Source organism: Bactrocera neohumeralis, unplaced genomic scaffold, assembly GCF_024586455.1.
Source record: "Bactrocera neohumeralis isolate Rockhampton unplaced genomic scaffold, APGP_CSIRO_Bneo_wtdbg2-racon-allhic-juicebox.fasta_v2 cluster10, whole genome shotgun sequence".
Lineage (NCBI taxonomy): Eukaryota > Metazoa > Arthropoda > Insecta > Diptera > Tephritidae > Bactrocera > Bactrocera neohumeralis.
In genome coordinates, this window is record NW_026089623.1 from 5,572,236 (window position 1) to 5,593,135 (window position 20,900).

Here is a 20,900-nt window from a genome sequence, read left to right on the forward strand (position 1 = left end):
AAACAAATGGTCCTTCGAGCCTCTTTGAAAGGCACCTAGAAGAAAAAAAAAAAAGAAAAATACAGAGTACAAGATACTCATACATACATATTAACAGTGAAAATAAATTATAATAAACGGGCGCGAAACAAATTGAAACAAACTAACACAAAACTCAGTAAAAACTAAAAGCGGGCGCGATTTAATAATAAACGGGCGCGATTTAATAATAAACGGGCGCGAAACCAACTGAAACAAAACTAATACAAAACTCAGTAAAAACTAAAAGCGGGCGCGATTTAATGAGAATAAATGGAAAAAAGAACAAAACATTAAGCACGGGAGAGGAATCCAGCAGGAAAGCAGAGAGAAGGAATGCTACATACAGCAATAACGCCGGAGCAAGAAAAAAAAACTAAACTCAGAGGAGAAGGAATATTCGCTTAAATAAGTATCTCACCCTGAAAGACCCTTGGCGGAAATTAATGTGAGTCCAGTCCAGTTTAATTTTTAAAAATTGAAGTTTTATGCACGCATGTATATACATATGGGCATTTTCACGTATATACATTCGTACGCTTTTATGTCCAAAACAAAGAAGACAAAGGAAAAGTTTATATATATTGACATTGTTTTGAAGGGCTGACGCAGTACTAGATTTTAATATATACGGGAAGGTTCTACTACAAATAAGTACGTAGTTATAAGCAATTATAAATACGGACGCGACAAAAAATAGAAGTTTTTTGAGGCGCATTCAGAAATATGCAAAATTCAGCAAATTAAGGATTTATATATATATAAAAATATATATATTATATATGACTAGGGTTTATGAAATATGTTAATTTTCCCTTTTTTTTTAATTGAGTATACAAAAATACGGACGCGACATAACGGACGCGACAAAATCTTCCAAGAACAAAGAAATACAATTTTTTCATTATAACACTTCAATTTTATTGAAAATTAAGCAAACCAATAACGTAAATTAAAAATTCAAGTAACATTTTAGTAAAAATGACTTAAAAAATTAAGAAGAAAGTTATTAGTTTTTAGTATGGTCTATTTTAATTATTTTCTTTAATGAATAGGCGGTCCGAGAACTTCAATAAAGTGGGCATCTTGAACTTCGTCTTGGAATGTCAAGCGATAATTTTCAGCAAAATCAACTTGCATAACAATTTCATTAGTGCTACATTTTTTTAGTTTCAAAGTAATTTTGTTGGTGACGTTTAACAAAACAATGCATTTTAAAAGCTGGTAGCTGAATCTCTACATCATGAATTAAGTCGATTAATGGACCAATAGTGTAGTTTAAAGTTATGCGATCATCTACTTTTCTCCACTGTTTCCATTTGATTTGCGTATTAAATTTATTAATAAACTATATTGGAACTAGATCGTCTTTAATATCACGTACACAGCTGCCAAATTAGCCATGCACTTTTTATTCGTAACGTCGCAGCAAACTGATGTAAGAAATAATTCAGCTTTGGCAGGAATCTGCGGTATAATCTTTGTACAGCCTTCTAGTAGAAAAATAAAATTTGCTTGGTACTTACAGATACCCATATTGTGTCGTAAATTATTATCGGAGTATAAGTTGGCTTAGAACGAATAAAAATAGTTTTGCAGACTTTTTCTTCGGTATATTCGGCTTTGAAAAGTTGATATGCTTCTGTTAAGGTCATAAGCATAAAACGTTTTGAGGCTACTTTCCCATTGATTATCATTGTATCCTTTCTCCCAGGAGCTTGAACGCTGATTCCATCTTGCAAAAAAAATTGTTCAATTAATTTTTCGCGCATCTGGCTTTTTGATGACTTGGTTGTATTTTCATTCATCGTTTCTGTTGGCTTAATATATTTATTGCATAAAGATTTGAGGATAGCTATTTTTCTATTCAAGTAGACCATTTTTATAGAGCAGTAAATTTCCTACAAAACTATGTGTTTCATCATTCATAATAATTTTTTTTCATTGAGTTATAAAATTAATAAGAAAAAAAGAATTTTTCCAAAAATAGTCAAATTTCAACCGTTAATATCTTTTAAACGGTTGGGTTGACGAAAAAATCATAAGAGACCATATTTTAGAGCATTCAATTTCCTACAAAACCTAATTAACAAAATATTTTTTCAAGTAGTTGGAAGCGAGATATAAATTTTTCTATCTGATAATAAGAAAAAAAGAAAACCGTTAGGCGGAGGACCTTCCCGTTACAATTAAAAACTCATATTTGGAGAGGCTTTCTTAGAGGTGTCTAGGAACCTATTTTTGCGAGTACCAATTGAAAAAAAAAAAAAAAATTTTTTGAATCACCCTAATATATACATATATTATATATATACAGTAAGACGGTTCGGTATATATGTATGTATGTACCGAAATAACTGACCTGCCTATAAGCTTATTTTGTGTTTCCAAACACACCGCAATATAACTCAAAAAATAAAATTAAATTAAAATTTTACAAAGTCAAGTATACCAACTTGCAACTATCCGGCGATACCCCTTGGGCTAGTAAGCAACAAGCAGGATCGTGTACAACTTATAAGCAAAGGCGAACAAAAAAAAAAAAAAAAAAGCGAAAAAAAATATATACATATATATCTATATATACATATAAGAGAAATACATATATATGTATATGTATATAGACCTTATTAATATATATAATAATAAGTGCAACACATGTGTGCATATATTTTAGGATTTTTTATTCTATTACACAAATATGTGTACATGCCTATGTAATTAAGTAATCAAATGGTACATACATAAATTAAATAACGCCAAGGTTTAACGACCTGCCTTTTCACTTAATTCGTGTTTCCAAACACACCACAAAATAAAATACCAAAAAAAAAAACAACAACAAATTTCCTAAGTCAATTTTCAATTCTTGCGATACCCCTTGGGCTAAAGAAACAAAAAAAAAAAAGCAACAAGCAGGATCGCTTTAAACATAAGCAAAGGCAAAAGAGAGAACTACAAAAGGTAATAAGCGAAATTTATGTATGTACACATATTTACCTTTAAATTTGCAAGTCCCCCGCCGAAATTTATACCGCAATCACACTCACCTTTATGCTCATGCTCTTTCCGTACTCAATCTCTCACTAAAGAGATCCTTATAAAAACAATTGATACATATGTATGTACTGAACTGGGAACAAATACTTATAATCTTTCAATATAACACATTATTCATATATCGGGTGATTTTTTAAGAGCTTGATAACTTTTTAAAAAAAAAAAACGCATAAAAATTGCAAAATCTCATCGGTTCTTTATTTGAAACGTTAGATTGGTTCATGACATTTACTTTTTGAAGATAATTTCATTTAAATGTTGACCGCGGCTGCGTCTTAGGTGGTCCATTCGGAAAGTCCAATTTTGGGCAACTTTTTCGAGAATTTCACACAAAAAATAGTCTAAAGGCGTTAAATCGCATGATCTTGGTGGCCAACTTACGGGTCCATTTCTTGAGATGAATTGTTCTCCGAAGTTTTCCATAGAATCGCGAGTTGTGTGGCATGTAGCGCCATCTTGTTGAAACCACATGTCAACCAAGTTCAGTTCTATAACAAAAAGTTTGTTAGCATCGAACGATAGCGATCGCCATTCACTTTATCTTTGAAAAAATACGGTCCAATGATTCCACCAGCGTACAAACCACACCAAACAGTATTTTTCGGGATGCATTGGCCACCAAGATCATGCGATTTAACGCCTTTAGACTATTTTTTTTGGGGCTACGTCAAGTCTAAAGTCTACAGAAATAAGCCAGCAACTATTCCAGCTTTGGAAGATAACATTTCCGAAGAAATTCGTATTCCGGCCGAAATGCTCGAAAAAGTTGCCCAAAATTGGACTTTCCGAATGGACCACAAGACGCAGCCGCGGTCAACATAAATGAAATTATCTTCAAAAAGTAATGTCATGAACCAATCTAACGTTTCAAATAAAGAACCGATGAGATAAATTTTATATATAATTATTTTTCGCGCTTTCATCGACCGGTTACCGATACATATATACATTTATGTGCATTTAGCATTTTTGCTATATTGGACATACGTTTATAAACATATATACAAATATATATACAACAATTGCAACAAAAGTTATAGAAACGTATGCAAATAAATATACAAATATTCTTGCTTATTACGGCTGTTCTTTCGCGTTCTTAAAACAGATAAGATACAGAATATAAAAAACAAAACAAGAATACAAATTAACCGCGAATGAATCGAAGATAAATTAATTTGATACACGGTAAAAAAAAAAAACACATATTTAACAAAAACAATTACATACGAATACATACATATATGCATGAAACAAAGGATTAATCGATTTATGCGGTGAATAAGCGTTCGCAAAGTCATAATCTATTTCATTTATAATATATTTACAAAAAATTCTTTTTTTCACACATTTTTTTCACAATACCAATCTTATAATTGTATTTCGAACGAAATATTTACAAATATTTTTTTTTTTTACAAAAATTTTTAATAATTCCAATTTTACAATTCAACTTCAAACGAAATATTTACAAAAAAAATTGTTTATATATTTTGTCATAATACTACCAATTTTACAATTGTAGTATCTCAAACGAAACATTTTAAGCTCAAAGCTTCCAATTCAATTTTATAAATGCAATCTGATAAATCCAAAGAGGATAAACCAAGAACACCTCAATTATTGGAAATTCCAAAAATGGCTGATGATGATAAATCACAAAGCACGCCTGCAGAAGCTACACGCTCAAAGCAGAGTATAAAACAAAAAAGATCAAAAGATCAGACAATTCCTAGATTCATCACTGAAAGTGACAGTTTTATAAGGTATTGTACAAGATTTCAAGCTTCCCCTATTACTGACATCACAGAATCAGTTTTGAATATAAAACTAGAAAGCGTGAACAATATCTGGGCTCGCCTTCTGACAGCGTACGATACAGTACTAGATACTGACGACGCAGAACTCCCAGAAAACGCAAAAGCTTCGGCTACAGCCAAGTGTGATAACTGCCGCGATCAGTATGAGTTAACAAAGGGAATGATAACTGAACAAATAAGTTTAGTAAGGCCATGTAGAGCCACTACTCCCCCTCCCAGAGTAGTTACAACACCAAAAGAAGACCTAGATAAAGGCATGTATCTCAAAGTACCAGCTTGTGATACTGAAGTTTTCAATTGATGTTATGACCAGTGGCCGTCCTTCCGGGACATGTTCACTGCCGTTTATATAAACCATCCTAAGCAAGCAAGCAAGCAATTCGCTTTAAATGACGAAAATTTTAAACTGGCTTGGGAAGCACTTGTCGAAAGGTACGAAAATGAAAGGGTTATGATAGAAAACCCAATAAAAACTTTATTGCATTTGCCAAAAATCCAACAAGAAACTAGCCAGGAATTTCAAAACTTACACTCCACAGTGACCAATTGTTTATCAGTGTTAAAAACACAAAATATCTCCACAGAATCGTGGGACCCTATTATAGTAACCATTTGCGCAGAAACACTGCCTGATGCTGCGTTACTACGATGGGAACAATCACTAGTGGAAAGAAAAATAATGCCCACCTGGCAACAGATGAAAACATTCCTCACTGCTCAATACGAGATAGCTGAGCGAATAGACAAAAAAAACTATAAAGCCAAAAAGTCATCACAATGACTCAAGTAAAAACTTGTTCAAACCCCAAGCCAGTAATAACATACAATATAATAGACACGCTAATAGAAGTCACACTTTCGTGTCAAACCAAACAAATAAATGGCAACCATTATATGAAATTTGTAAGGGAGGTCATAACATAAGATCTTGCGAGAAATTTAAAAAATTATCCGTTTCTGACAGAAACAATCTTGTCAGACAACATAAACTTTGCATCAACTGTTTGTCGAATGCTTATACGACAAAAGACTGTGAAAGCAAATTTAGTTGTGTGTATTTTCAAAATATGAAGCAAAATCAATTTCATAAAACCACCGGGTTAGTCACTACAACCAAAAGTGATAATCCCGAAATCTCAAATCCCGAAAAAAGGGAAGAACAACCATGCTGCTCTAAAGCAGCAAAAATTCAAGCTCTTCATTCCGAAAATGAAAGCAAAATTCTTTTACCCACTGCGGTCATCACCATAGAACATAAGGGTGATTTGTTCAAACTAAGAGCACTAATAGATCAAGGATCTCAAAGGCTCAAAATCAGCTAAAATTGCCTGTCAAAAATTCAAATTTCCAAATTTCAGGAATGGGCGGAAGAATTATACAAAATTCAAACAAAATTTGCCCAATTACTATAGTCTCCCCAAACGCGGATATAAGAATAGATGCACAAGCCATCGTTCTACCGCAACTCACAAATTTGCTTCCAAGCTGTGAAGTAAATAAAAAGCAATGGGAAAAATGCTCATATCTCAAATTAGCAGATCCCAACTGCCATGCCCCATCACAAATCGATTTGTTATTAGGTAGTGACTTAATACCTCAAATAATTCTTGAAGGTATAGAAAAAATATCTAATAAATTGTTAGCCCAAAATACAATCTTTGGGTGGATATTAAGTGGCCAAGTCACAGAGAAAATTAATTCTTTTACAACTGAAGTTGAAAATATTTCAAACGAATATTTAAATGATGAACTCAAAAAATTCTGGGAAGTAGAAGAATTACCTCAGACTAATCAACTTTCAGAAGAAGATCAGGCATGCGAAGCCTATTACAAGTCCACAACAACAAGAAACGAACATGGTCGTTATGTTGTGCGACTACCATTCAAACCAACTTTTCCTGAAACCATAGCTCTAGGCCACTCTAGAATATCAGCAGTCCAGCAATTTCTAAGCCTGGAAAAAAGCCTGATGAAAAAAAGTGAGCTTAAATCAGCATATGATAATGTGATGGACGAATATCTAGACCTCAATCATATGGAAGAAGCTGTACCATATGAAAAGGTATCTAAAGGCAGATATTTATCTTTTTATCTGCCACATCACGGGGTAATACGACCTGATAAAATCACAACAAAAGTACGAGTGGTTTTCAATGCCTCAAAGTGTACAAGCTCAGGCAAATCACTCAACGACGTACTATATACTGGCCCAACCTTACAACCTGATCTCATGCTGCTAATACTAAATTGGCGCATGTTTAAATACGTTTTCAATGGGGATGTAGAAAAAATGTACAGGCAAATTCTAGTACATGAAGATGACCAAGATTTCCAACGTATAGTCTTCCGCAAATCAAGTAATAGTCCAATCAGCGACTATAAACTTAAAACCGTCACCTTTGGCATCAATTGTGCACCCTATTTGGCCATTAGAACATTACATGAAGTGAAGTGGCACAAACAAATGCAACAAATTTGCCTTTAGCATCTTCTGTGTTGCAAACACAAACATACGTTGACGACATACTATCAGGTAGCCACAGTCTGTCCTTAGCGTGCGAATCACTATCTCAAGTGATCAAAGCACTAAATTCAGCGGGATTCCCCTTAAAGAAAATTACATCAAATCATCCCGAAATAATAAAAAACATAAAAAAGGAAGACTTATTAGATACAAATTTCCTTAAATTTGAAACGGCCAGTACAACAAAAACCCTAGGGATTCAATGGAATGCGATAACATCAATTCTCATATACAATTGAGTCAATATCTGCAATGTCCGCCAGTACAAAACGCCAAATACTTTCCTCGGTGGCAAAACTTTTCGACCCCGCAGGATGGCTTTCGCCAATAATGATTCAAGCAAAAATCCTCATTCAAGAATTGTGGCAAGATGGCACTGAATGGGATGAACAGGTAAAACCTGTACGTTTAACAAAATGGGTACAATTTGCTAACAATTTGCATACTATTTCAGAAATTCGAATCCCTCGATGGGTAAATTTCACCCCTAACATTAACACAGAATTACACGGTTTCTGTGATGCCTCTGAAAAGGCTTATTGCGCAACAGTTTACGTACGCACACAGTACGATAACAAAATATCTGCACATCTCTTGGTAGCCAAAGCCAAAGTTGCACCTTTGAAGACACTCAATCAGCCACGGCTTGAACTGAATGGTGCTCTTCTGTTAGCAAAATTGATTTCAATAGTTCAAACCCATCTGAAATTAACCGATCACAAAACGTATCTTTGGTCAGACTCAGAGATAGTTTTAGCGTGGTTAGAAAAACCACCCTATTGCTGGAAGACCTATGTATCCAACCGAATATCCCAAATTTTAGACTTAGTTGGCCCAGCAAAATGGCAACATGTTGCAAGTGCGGATAACCCAGCCGATCATGGGACAAGAGGTTGCAAGCCACTGCACCTCACCAGCACTACACTCTGGTGGAATGGTCCAACATGGCTAACAGAATCACAAGAATTCTGGCCAAAGTCTCCCGCTCGTAATATAATACCGCCGGAAAGTCGGAAAATTGAAAATTTTCATATCACTTCAGAAGAGGATGATATTCTCCACCGATTTTCTTCATTTCCTAGAGCACTAAGAGTAGTCGCTTACATGCACAAATTTACCCAAAGACTTAAACAAAAAATGAAAGGGATACCAAATGATCTGTTGCAACATGCCAAAGTTAGTCTCATTACCTATACCCAAACTCGCTATTTCAGTTGAGAGAAAGCAAAGTTGGTCGAAAGACGACCACTCGAAAAGGGAAGCTCTCTTCTCGTTTTAAATTAATTCTTGGACGCTAAGGGATTAATAAGGGCAAATGGAAGATTAGCGAATTCCAGCCTCAGTTACAACGAAAGGCATCCCATTATTATCCCTGAGAAATCCCGTTTTACTCATTTATTCTTAATATACCTTCACCAGCTTACACTACATGGTGAGCATCGCTTGATGCAGCAAATGGTCCGACAAAAATTTTATATACCCCGTCTAAAGCCACAACTTAAAAAGACGATTTTTATGTGTAAACAATGTACCTTGTACAAACATAAAATGCGTACGCAGATCATGGCAGCTTTACCACCTGAACGCTGCAATTATGCTCTACCTTTTACTATTACTGGGGTTGATTTTGCTGGACCTTCTTCCTTTAGAAAAGGGTATGTGGCTGTTTTTGTATGTTTTACGACAAAGGCAGTACACCTCGAGCTTTGTTCAGATCTGACAACTGCGGCTTTCCTCGCAGCATTTGCACGCTTTGTCGGACGACGCGGATTTCCATCAAAGATCATGAGCGACAATGGAAAAAACTTTATCGGAGCTCAACGAGCCACTGAGAGGGAGTTCATAAACTTTATGAAAGAAGTATCCCCTGAAATTGTTAAAAAATATTCACCCCAAGGGATCGATTGGCAGTTTATACCTCCATGTTCTCCACACATGGGTGGACTTTGGGAATCAGCAGTAAAAAGCTTTAAGTCCCATTTAAAGAAAACGGCTGGTAATCATAAATTCAATTATGAGGAGTTTACTACACTACTCACTCGTATCGAAGCCGTATTAAATTCAAGACCTATATCACCACTCTCGCAAGATCCCTCCGATTTCACAGCTCTTACACCTGGACACTTCCTCAGAGGAGCTCCTCTTCTCGCCATACCTGAGACAGAAGGAGACTCACTCACTTTAATAAATCGATGGGAAAGAATCAAGATTCTCCATCATGAATTCAGCCACAGATGGAAGGAGGACTATCTTAAAGATCTCCATAAGAGATATCGATGGAAAACGATCCAGAAGGAACCCAGTACAGGCGAATGCGTCATCATACAGGACGAATGCCTTCCCCCAACCGAATGGCGACTCGGCCGCATTGAAAAGGTACATCGGGGACGAGATGGTCATATTAGAGTGGTAGATGTACGAACACAAACTGGCATACTAACTCGACCGTTGGTAAAATTGTGTTTCCTTCCGACCACCGAATAACTAATTACACAAACTCCGCGAAATCAAACGCATAAAATAAAATAAAATAACATAAAAAAAAATAAAAATTTTATTATTAAAATTAATCCGTTTAATCCTAATTACTACCGTTATACAAACGATACATGCAAACCTAAAATCAATGAGCGATAACAATTAAACCGTAAAAAAAAAAATCAAAAATATGTATAGTATATGATGATATATGTATCTATCTCTAAAACAAGTACCCAATTACATAATTCAATACATGAACCATACAATGTTCTAATATAGTATATTCCTATTCCAATAGAAATGGACATAGAAGACATCCAACTTACTCCCAAGACTGTGAAGTCCGCCATTGCTGCACCTAGAGCATCAGCTCCACCCATCGCCGCACCAAGGACACGAAGAGTCTTGAGTCCGCCAAGGCAATCATCTGTGGCAACACCCAGGGATGCATATGAAGATCCATTTGAGGAAAATTTGCCTCCACGATGCAGCTTATGCCATCGACCCCACGTTCTGAAGAGGTGCACTATCTTCAAAAGCATGAAGCCAGCTCAACGCCAACAGATCGCTCGCGCACACGGCCATTGCATGAATTGCTTGGCAGACTCCCACACCACCTTCGAATGTCCAACCGACGGGTTATGCCAATACTGTCAACGCCCTCATCATACACTGTTTCATCGATTCCCTCGTCGAGTCGATCCGCCAGCAATCCACACAAATAACAGACACAGACAACACGAGGATCCTGTCCGGCGCCGAAGAGGGCACCATTCCAAACACACCAGGGGAGCGCACTCACGACCACCTGCACCAACCTACGGTCATCGTAATCCACCCCGCAGACCCACTGGACTGAACGCCGTAGTGAGCACTCTGCAACGGTTGCAACGTCTTCTAGGCGATTAATCCGCCTAGGGGGGCCGGGATGTTTATGCGACATCTGGTCGTGAGGTATTTTGCTACCCCGCGCATATCATCCTCACAGCACTCATCACACACAATCCACACCCAACATACTAAAGGTCACATAACCCAATACAACACAACATGTCATCCACACAAACACAGCTACACATCATACCAACCACACTACACACCAACACTTCGCCGTTTTCACCACTCACAACCGATACAAAAGGATTGGTCATATCGGAATGAGCGCCCTTTTTTCGTTTCACCCGTGACCGCTAAGGTTTTTCGCCATCGAGACGTTCGTCGACACATCGCTCTACAAGTTTAAAAATCATTAAATTAAACCAAAGTGCTAGTGGAATTTGAACATTTGTTGTGAAAAGAAAAAAGAGAAAATAAATACAAAAACCATTCATTTGAAAGTGAAATACTTCTTTTCTTTATTTCAAAGAAAATTTGCTAACTAAAAAATTCCAGGTGCAAGTGCAAGTGCAACAAGTGAGTATATCACCGACATCCGGGTGAACAAAAGGTTTGCAATTATATTGAAAATATAATAACAAAATAAAAAAGAAGTTTTTATAACAATATGAAATATGGAATTGATAATATTGATAATTTAGAAATTATCACTCAAGAAACAGAATCAGAAATATTATTAATTGAAACTTTATTAGGACAGTTAAAACAAAACCATGTTAGACAAAAAAGAGGAATAAATGAATTAGGTACAATTTGGAAATGGATAGCAGGAACTCCAGATCATGACGATTTCATAAAAATAAATGATAGATTAAATGATTTAACAATAAATAACAATAAACAATTTACTACAAATTCAGAAATTTTTAAAGTAATAACAGAATTAACTGATACAATAAATAATATAAAAAGTGATAACACAGCCAGAAAAATCAAAAGAAGAAGAAATCAATACATTACACATGAACTACAAAATATAATAAACACAATAACATTGGGAAAATAGGAATTTTAAATCCAACAATTTTACATTTTGATGAATTAAAAAATATAACATATTACCAACATGGTACAATGACCATTACAGACTTAATGGACATTTCAAAATTTAAAATAGCACAAAAAAGAGATATAATTATACTTTATATCAAATACCCTAAAATAGAATCAACATGTAAATACTATGATGCGAGAGCCATAGCTCAATTAGATGGTAAGCTTATAATTGATCAGAACATAAAATATTGTAATAATAATTTTTTTAATATACAAAATTGTAAAACTGAAATTACAAAAACATATTGCAAGTTAAATAAAAAAAGTACATGTTTGTCAGAAATATTAAATAAAAAACAAGGGAAATGTTAAAAATTAAAACAGAAAAATTTGAAAATAGAAGAAATAAAACCAGGAGCAATATTAATTTCAGGAAAAAATATTGTAGACAATTAAACATTAACTGGAACATATTTAATAACATTTGAAAATAATACAGTAATTAATAATCAAACTTATGAAAATATAGAAACAAAAATCTGGAATTATCTTAAAAATAACAATATCAATAATTTTGAAATTTTGGAATATATTGAAACAACTAATAAACTGTTAAAATTAGATAATATAAACATTTTAGCAGAACGGAATAAGCATATCACAGTCCATTCATATTTTTGGTACATAATTTTAATCTGGGGAATACTTTTCATAACTTACATAATATTAAAATTCAAAAAATCTCGCGAAATTCCCAAACCAATGGAAAATGTGCAATTGCAAGAAGTCACATATAATGCCCTTTTAGATCAAATACATAAATTAACGCAAAATAATAGTGAATCGGGGACGATTCATCTTAGGAAGGGGGGAGTTAATGACAGCCTCCACACAGCCACTTGACCATAACTGTAAACAATATTGAATCTTTACACTTTGTAGTTGTGCGGCCTCATAAATTAAAATAGAATTCGATATACTTTTTCCGTTCACATTAGAATAACCCATTCTTATCTAAACAATATTTGTAGCCCTCACAAGAAGGCATAATAAAATCAAAACAGAACACTTAACGTTCTGCCTAAAAATGCTGAATATGACATTAATGTAAATTGACACTTTCTTTGTTTTAAACTCAACCAATATGTAATAGCTTTAAGTAAATAATAAGTAAATGTATAAATATTAGTAACTTGTAAATAAAGATTGGATTTGGTCTCCAGCGATACATTCGACACCACGTGTTTAATTTTCTCTGCGCGTTGGCAGATAGAAGAAATATATATTTTTTTTTCAAATTCCCGCAATACGGGAATTAATTTGCATACATATTTCTGTCTCTTCATATTCTTGGATATGTGAGACCAAAGAAAATGAAGCATGTTTGAGTCTTATCACACGAAGCAACTTTTGTTGCGGCAACTCTTAGTTTAGGGGCGAGGGGGCGACGAGGAGAGGAGAATCGCGCCGAGTTTCCCGTGTTCAGCAACTCGCTTTGTGTTCTTATTCGTAACAGTTCGCTGCGACGTTTTTCGGCATTCGTGTTCTTTCTTTCGTAGTACATAGTTGCATTTGCGTATATTTTTTTGAAATTAATATTTTGAATATATTTAAAAAATTTAATTTCATCTTTTGGTAAGTAATTTGCAAATATGTATACAAATATACATAATATAATATAAATATTTTAAAAAATGGAGTATGACGAAAAAATCGAATTAATTAACGATATTGTGAAATGTATGGATGAAGCCATACAAATTGATTCAGACGATAGTAAGAAGGGTGATATATCTTTGTTTTAATAAATAAAATGTATTTCTTAATTGACAGAGCTGATTAATATATGTATGTGATAGAGTGGCCCAAATACCTATAAGGAAAAAGAAGCGACAATGGGTTAAAGTAAAGAGTAGACAATGGGTTAAAGTAAAGTGAAAGAGAATGAGAAAAAAACTCGAGCAGAGTTGCGCAACACAAGTTGCTCGTGTGAAGGTAATGGGCAACAGCAAAAGAGAATCGCCCGAGAATAAGCAACAAAAGTTGCTTCATGTAATCGTACACTTTCTCTTGGTGAGATAGAGAACATAAAAAATGTCTTTATGTTCTCTGTGTGAGAGGTGTGTTTTGTACAAATTTTTCGCTGTTCAAAATGAAATAAAATACAAACGAAAAGCAAAACGAAATTCTTCGTTGGGATTGTATTTCTCTTTCTTCATATTCAATGCTTCGGCATATATGCCTTGTCATCATATGCCGTAAATACATACATATGTATATTTCTGTCTTTTCATATTCTCTGTTAGAATATGTGAGAGAATTGTAAGCAATGTTAAAATTGTGAAGCGAATTCCGACCTACAACGTTAACAAATGCGGCGAATTCCTTGCACAAAATCTAACAAATGTTCGCAGTCGAACCTGCACCTTCTCTATACTTTACGTTCTCTGGCTGAGTCTACCTGCTAGCGATAAACAACAACTCACAATGTCTTCTCGGTATTCACTGCATTCACATAATTCCAACTCAGCGTCGGCGCTTAACTCGAGTTATGAGATGAATTCATAAATTCTCTGTTGCATTCATAGCGTGAAATAATTCTTGCAACCCTTTAGTACATACATATACGTATGAATTTGTTCAAGATTTGTATGTACAAAATGTTAATTTTATGATAAGCTTGATTGTATATTTCCGTTAAATAAAACATTATATATTCGTTATGAAATCAATTGGCTCTTCTATTTTTTATTCATAATAGACTGCTGTTTCAATTTCCATCTGCATATCCCGTTTTTCGACCAAATGCTACATTTGTTTTTGAATGTTCGCGTAGAACTTCGCCTTTTCTTCGGCACTTTTTCTTTTTAGTTCGATTTTTTGGTAAAAATATTGTTCTCTGGCGCTTTTACGATAACAACGATTTGGAATAGGATTTGCTGCGTTCGGCTCTTGTGGATACACTTCAGTTGGTGTGCACATGTTACGATTTATTGCAGACTTGCTCTTCCTAGAAGTACTTGACATATCGTCGAGCATTGGTTCAAAATCAGTTCACTCTGTTAATAACTGAATTACTTTTTTAAAAATATAAAAAAGCGATTTCAATATAAACAATACGTAATGAAAATTAAATTTCAACTAACCACTTTACTCAATCAATGCCTCTTGAGGATCTGTCCCAATGTTTATGGTGTGGCTGTTGGACACTAAACAACTTTTACCAAAAATTTCGTCCATTTCCGACATATACGGTATTGTGTACGGAGAAGTTCTAGTCTGCCTCTCATTATCTTTCGCTGTTTTATCCGCCTTCAAAAGCGTTCGCATTTTTGGTACAAGGGCAGCCGCATTAACTGTTGTATCCTGTGGAAACAAATCTAATAAATATTTACAAAATAACTTAAAAATATTCTTACTGTAAATCCTTGAAATATCATGTCATCCAAGGCGTTTTAATAGGCGAATTTTTTCTTGCGCGCATGCAGGAACTCATCCCTCCTCTCATTGTAGCTTTTCATTTAAACAAAATAAATAATTATTTAGTTTGTGAAAAGTTTGTTTACAAATTTAAAAATTCAAATTTACCTTTTCTCCATGTTAAACGTCGCAATAAATTGAATGTCAACTTATTATTTTGCCAACGTTGCCAACATAATTAATTTTTAAGCGAAAATATGAATTAAGCTAAGAGCGTTTTATTTGTCATCAATTTAACTTTTTAGCAGGAATAATGGGATGCTCAACTTATTCAAGTTGAAAACTAATTATTCTATGCATCAAATTGCAAAACGTTTCATGAAATATATTTAAATTTCGCATTTTCTTTGATTTTCATTGTTTTAAATTTTTATTAGCGATCTTGAACGGCGACAACAAATTCCTCCGTTCACATATATTTTTGGTATAATTTCAATATGGCCGTTCCAGTCATTCCAATTGCAAAACGTCCAGTCAACTGTCAAAGTTCAGTAGGTGAGCGGTTCTCACATTTCCAGTAACAGAAGGTAGGTAGGTAGGAGTGCAGCCCTATCGGGCTCAATTAGCACTTGATGTGCCATTTTGATACACTATTCGTAGAACCTCCTGTATCTGCTATTACGTTTCACCTTCTCTCTCAAACCATTTTGAGGTCTCGATGAAACTACTTATGTCCTATATGCTTTTGGTGGAAATCCATTCAAGGTTTGGTGCTTGGTGGATTCCGAGTGTTTTGTGTCGGATCTGTGCTAGAGCTGGGCATTCGCAGAGAAAGTGGAAGATTGTTTCCTTGTTTCCTGCTATTCCGTAGCCACGGCAGATGTCGTTGTAGGGCAATCCCATTTTGGACGCATGTTCCCCAACTGGCCAGTGCCCTGTTGTGGTAGCTGTTATTCTGTAAATACTTTTTCTTGACCTATTTAATAAGTCATTGGTTCTTTTCCTGTCATATTTTGGCCATAATTGTTTAGTTATGACGCATTTTGTAATGTTTTTCCACCTGTTGTTTGCAATTTGTTGAAATTGTCTATTGATCTCTCCTTTTATCGATCCTAGCGGGCTTGGTATTAGCTTCGCCTCGGATTCATTGAGGAAAGCTCCTGCCTTTGTCAACTCGTCTGCTTTTTCGTTACCGAAAATATTCCTGTGGCCGGAAACCCAGATCAAGTTTAGTTGGAGCTTGTCTTTTATTGAGCTTAGTCATGGGTGAAGACAATGCCAGGAGTGCCGCCTGGCTGTCCGTAAATATAGTTGCTTTATGTATATTCCCGTGGTTTTCTAATAGAACTTCGCAAGCTTTTTCTATGCCTAGTACTTCTGCTTGGAAGATGCTAGACGAGTTCGGTAGACGTATAGAGAGAGATCTGCCTAGATCAGCGGAGAATACCCCGTGCCTACTCCGCAGTCCATTTTGGACCCGTCGGTATAGACTGAGGTGGTATCTTCCTCTACTATTGAACCTCTCCTCCATTCTCGTCTAGATGGTATCCTCACCTGGAAGTGTCTATTGAAATCCAGCTTTGGGAGAATGTAGTCTGATTTAAACTTGTTTAGAATTACACTAAGTCCGTAGTTCTGCTGATTCCAACCTCCCAATTCTTTTATTCTTATCGCCGCAATAGCTGCTGTTTTGTGAATAAAAATGTCCATTGGTAGTTGATGCAGGATCACATTGAGCGCATCAGTCGGACATGACCTGATTGCACCCGTAACACCCGCACATGCTGCTCTTTGTATTCCATTTAATTGACAGAAGAGTTGGTGATCTCTTTATCTCTGCTATTAGCTTGTGATGATCTAAAAAAAACACGGCTATTGTTGAAGGACGAATTTCTTTAAGTGACGCATCAACAATTTCAACCGAATTTAAAATTGTAAATTGTTTCCAGACTTCTTTAACCGTAATATTTGCTTTGGGATGGCGCATTCTCTAAAAGTAGTAAAACTTCAAATGCTAAGTTCTTTTTTTAGATAATTTTCTACGTCAGGAACCAAGCAATGATAAAACCAATCATTAAATAAACTGGCTGTCATCCATGATTTTTTGTTGGCTCTCCAATGATAATATTTTAGAACTGCCCGATCGCGATTTTGACATTAAAATTCCGTCTTTTTTCTAAATGGTTGCTGCACGCTGGACTGATAAATATGTTCTTCCAATAGTTTGCCAAATATTCTGAAACAATTAAATACAAATTTTTTTTCAATATTATTTTATTTATTGGAGATGCTTTTTTAAGCCTAACAATAAGTTATAAAATCTTAAATCTATTTAAAAACCAGACAGGCTCAAGCAAGTGATTGAGCTGTTTTGGTGATACGTTGCTCTTTAATACGCAGGCATGTCTCTAGCCAAAGGATTTGGGTGATCTTGGAGTTTTGATATGTACCACGGTGAACACGTAATTGTTCTAAGCATTTTCGATTGGAACCTTTGTATTATATCAATATTAGTTGCACAGGTACCGCATTATATAAAAGCACTTTATTTTCTAGGCTAAGTTTGGAGTTTTTATTTAAAAGCCAATTTAAATTTGCAGCTCTAATCTTCATACATGTTATTTTACTAGAGATGTGTTTTCTCCAAGTAAGCCTTCTATCTAAGTGAATACCAAAATATGTTACTTCGTTCACTTGGGGTACTAAAATATTGTTTATTTTTACTGCCGGGCACATTTTTGGTCTAAGCGAAAATGTAACATTCTTACACTTCTGTTCATTCACATTTATACGCCAGTTCGCTAGCGATTCTTCGATAGAACTTAAATGCTCCCCTAATATTCTTGATGCCAGAATGTGGCAGTTGTTACGGCTCACTATAGCTGTGTCATCCGCAAAAGTTGGAGTTAATACATTGTTAGAATTTGGAAGATCTGATGTATATATGATGTATAGAGTTGGGCCTAAAACGCTGCCCCGTGGTACATCAGCCCTTATTTTTCGTTCATAAGATATGAAAACTCCCACTTTTATCATAAATTGTCTATTTTTTAAATAAGACTCCAATACTTTATACAATTCTAAAGGTAGAATGTTTTTAATCTTATATGAAAGGCCTTCATGACACACCTTATCAAACGCCTGAGCTACATCTAGAAGCTTGCTTATTTCGTTAGTAGTTCTATTTACTTGCTTGCACGAAATCCAAATTGATGCGTTGGTATTGTATTATTTACGTGGAGGAAAGGAGACATCTTTGATAGTAATACTTTTTCAAATACTTTAGAAAGACAAGGTAGAAGACTGATTGGTCTGTTTGAAGACGGCTCTGCTAAGTATTTCCCAGGTTTGTCTATCAAGATAATCTGGGACTTTTTCCATGAAAATGGATAGTATCCGAAACTAAGAATTGTATTGAAGAGCAAAGAGAGCACCTCTACAGCAATAATTGGTAACCCAATTAGCATTTCTTCACTTCGAGCCCAATTTCCCCCCAAGTCTCGTATAGTCATGTTGGAGTCAGTTGGTGGCCTTATGGACTTTTGGGCTTTCCAAAGGGAGTTTTGCTTGTTGGAATTTGGACACAGCTTCTTTATATACATTTCGGTGTTGAATTCTTCTTCACTTTTAAGCGCTTTTTTAATTAACGTAAAGCAGATTTCAATTTAAGCTGAGTGGAAGGGGAGCGATTTATCTGCCATTCACGCCTTGCGCGCCTTTTTTTTAATTTACAAGCTTTTCTATTTCACTATTTGTGATTTTTTTGGGACCAAGCGCCTTATAGTTTTTGTTTGGTGTTGCTAAGACAGCTGCACTAGTTATTATATCATTGAGTTCTCTTATGCTATCGTCAATGTCTCTTCCTGTATTTATTTTGTACTCAATATTAATGTGCTACTCACGTATTTTTTATAATGTATTTTAGCCAATTCGTTTTATAAGAAGTTAGACTCTCTTTTGGATTAACGAATATGGGTTGTTCACATAACTTTATTAGTACATGAGAGTGATCAGAAGATAGATCAGTACATGTATCAGCTGTATGTGCGATTTATCTATATTTTTGTTTACAGCAAAATCAATTAAATCTGGCCAATATGTCGGCTTACCAGGAGATATTATTTCAATGTTGTTGTTTCTATTTATGACAGTTAGATACAGCTGTCGTCCTTTCGGATTAATTAGTCGTGAGCCCCATTATGTGTGTTTTGCGTTGTAATCTCTACCTGCTAGAAATCTATGGCCTAGTGTTCCAAAAAAGTATTTAAATTGGATGTCTGTAATTTTAAATCGAGTAGTAGTTCTTGTAACTGCGCTGTAGCATGTGATTCTAATGTGTGGTTGTCTAATCGTTTTCTTACCAACACTGCGATTCCACCATATGAATTTCCATCTGCGTGGTTTGTAAAATATATTCTAAATCCCGGTATAAAAAATTGTTTTTATTCATAAGATGAGTTTCTGACAATAGCTTTCTTCTTCTTCTTAAATGGCGTAGACGCCGCTTACGCGATTATAGCCGAGCTAACAACAGCGCGCCAGTCGTTTCTTCTTTTCGCTACGTGGCGCCAATTGGATATTCCAAGCGAAGCCATGTCCTTCTCCACTGGGTCCTTCCAACGGAGTGGAGGTCTTCCTCTTCCTCTGCTTCCCCCGGCGGGTACTGCGTCGAATACTTTCAGAGCTGGAGTGTTTCCGTCCATTCGGACAACATGACCTAGCCAGCGTGGGCGCTGTCGTTTAATTCGCTGAACTATGTCAATGTCGTCATATAATATATCTCATACAGCTCAGCGTTCCATCGAATGCGATATTCGCCGTGGCCAACGCGCAAAGGACCATAAATCTTTCGAAAACTCGCAACGTCGACTTATCAGTTGTTGTCATCGTCCAAGCCTCTGCACCATATAGCAGGACAGGAATTATGAGTGACTTATAGAGTTTGGTTTTTGTTCGTCGAGAGAGGACTTTGCTTCTAATTGCCTACTAATTCCGAAGTAGCACCTGTTGGCAAGAGTTATCCTGCGTTGGATTTCTAGGCTGACATTGTTGGTGGTGTTTACGCTGGTTCCAAGATAGACGAAATTATCTACGACTTCAAAGCTATGACTGTCAACAGTGACGTGAGTGCCAAGTCGCGAGTGCGACGACTGTTTGTTTGATGACAGGAGATATTTCGTCTTGCCCTCGTTCACTGCCAGACCCATTTTCTGAGCTTCCTCGTCCAGCCTGGAGAAAGCAGAACTAACGGTGCGAGTGTTGAGGCCGATGATATCAATATCATCGGCATACGCCAGCAGCTGTACACTCTTATAAAAAATTGTACCTGCCCGATTAAGTCTTGCAGCTCGAATAATTTTCTCCAACAGCAGATTGAAGAAGTCGCACGATAGGTAGTCGCCTTGTCTGAAACCTCATTTGGTATCGAACGGCTCGGAGAGGTCCTTCCCGATCCTGATGGAGCTTTTCGTGTTGTTCAACGTCAGTTTACACAGCCGTATTAGTTTTGCGGGGATACCAAATTCAGACATCGCTGCATAAAGGCAGCTCCTTTTCGTGCTGTCGAAAGCGGCTTTGAAATCGACGAAGAGGTGGTGTGTGTCGATTCTCCTTTCACGGGTCTTTTCCAAGATTTGGCGCATGGTGAATATCTGGTCGGTCTTTGATTTTCCAGGTCTAAAGCC

General features: G+C 35.8%; 1 pseudogene; it reads right to left on the minus strand.

Moving 5' to 3' along the window:
- Positions 1–14,540: 14,540 nt before the first annotated feature.
- LOC126764913 (uncharacterized) lies at positions 14,541–17,437 on the minus strand (annotated as a pseudogene).
- Between the last annotated feature and the right edge of the window lie 3,463 nt (positions 17,438–20,900).